General features: G+C 36.7%; 1 protein-coding gene across 2 annotated transcripts in view; it reads left to right on the top strand.

The window, feature by feature from the left end:
- The window catches only part of aak1b (AP2 associated kinase 1b), a 22,075-nt gene that overhangs the window by 10,044 nt on the left and 10,211 nt on the right, over window positions 1-1,820 (top strand). The gene's annotated exons all lie outside the window — the stretch shown is intronic.

Below are 1,820 nucleotides of genomic sequence, written 5' to 3'. Positions count from 1 at the left end.
AGAGTTGATACCAGGCCTTCAGGCCTCAGCTGTTGATACCACCCCACAGGAAACTGGTATGTGAGTTTTTACACATAGGATAGGATAATTCACATCGTTTTTCTTCTGTGTGGTCTAAGTCAACGGTCCCCAATATTTTTTGCGCCACTGACTGGTTTATGTCTGACAATATTTTCATGGACTGGTCTTTAAGGTGTCGCGGATAGATACAACAAAATAAAACCAATGCCGGTACCAAAAAAAAAGATTTATTCATAACACACGGGAAAAGACCCAGGGAAACCAAGTTAACGATAAAAACAATAAAAAAAATTAACTCCTGAAAACCATGAATTTCATACCCGAGCCTCAACTCTCGCAGCCGGTACTGGTCCGTGACCCGGGGGTTGGGGACCGCTGGTCTAAGTGATCCTTGATTGATTAAATTTACTATTATAATCGAAACTGTGATTATAAAAATGCAAAAAATATAAGCATGTAATAAACTAATGAAACAAGTAGATACAAAATATGAAGGTGATCTTGTCAAACTAAAATGATCTCATTGTACTTTAATGCTATTCTTAATAAATATAACAGTATCAGGAAGTTTAGGAACAAGAGACTCTACAATAATACAGAGAAAACCCCAACAATCAGAAAACCCCATATAAGCCTTAACTTAGAGACAGTGGGAAGGAAAAACTTCCTTTTAACAGGAAGAAACCTCCAGCAGAGCCAGCCTCAGGGAGAGGCAGCCATCTACTGCCACTCAGTAAGGGGTGAGGGGAGGGAGACAGGACAAAAGACACACTGTGGAGAAGAGCTAGTGTGAATAAATGAATCTTGATAATTAATCTTATGATTGTTATCATATCATCTAACACTAGCATGAGTTTATTAAGACCGCTGTAGATGATATTTACTGTTATCTATACTATGTTTTTTTTCCTCCTTTTGTTCCACATGAAGCTCTGCACTATAAAATCTGGAGGAGAAACTTTAAAAGTAAACCTCTTAATGCGCCTAATCCTATAATCTGATAGCTTTAATGAGCTTTGGAAAACAACAGGGCTGCACTGTAGTGTGTGTTAAACTGGTAACTAAGCTATGCTGGCTCTCTTTTAACTTTGCTCAATCACTGTAGTTAACTATCCTGCAAACCTGACCAGCTCCAGTGCAGAGTTTTGGTTTTAAAATCAGCTGTGCTCATTTTATTTCAACGTCTTCACTAAATCGTCCCTGGTGATATTCTTTTTTTCTTTTATATAGATTTCCAGCTGATAGAATATGTTGTATATAAATACCTTGGCCGTTACAGTTACACGAACTGTGTAACTCTCACTTCGCTACGGGAAAGCGTTCAGCTGATGATGTGGAAAATGTATAAGTGTTGTTGTATTTTGTCTGAAAGTCTGTTGCAAACTATGTTTGAAAATAAACATCACAGATTAGATAACTGATTAGTCAGGTGGTATTTATGAAAGAGAAATAGCTGTGAATTAATATCACCAACAACTGTCATGATTTCCACGTAATTCATTATGGGATAAACAACAAAATAACAGAATCAAAACGATGTAAAGACGACTCATTCATCGATGAGATGTTCAGACCCGACCTGAAACAAATATTTACTTTATTATAAAATAGTTTTCTAAAGCACCGCTGATCATCTAAAGGACACTTTTACTTCATGAGACAAGTCAATTGTTTTTTAATTGTGAAACTAATAAACAGGTATTGCACTTAGTGAGGTTAGGTAAGTTCATTAGCCTCAGTTTTAAAGCATGGTTGTTGGATCTGCTTTTGAATCAAATTTGCACTGGAGCATAATCAGG

Source organism: Haplochromis burtoni, unplaced genomic scaffold (genome assembly GCF_018398535.1).
Source record: "Haplochromis burtoni strain Fernald_Lab_line unplaced genomic scaffold, NCSU_Asbu1 Contig_182, whole genome shotgun sequence".
NCBI classification, from domain to species: domain Eukaryota; kingdom Metazoa; phylum Chordata; class Actinopteri; order Cichliformes; family Cichlidae; genus Haplochromis; species Haplochromis burtoni.
This window is presented reverse-complemented; position numbering and strand designations above follow the sequence as displayed.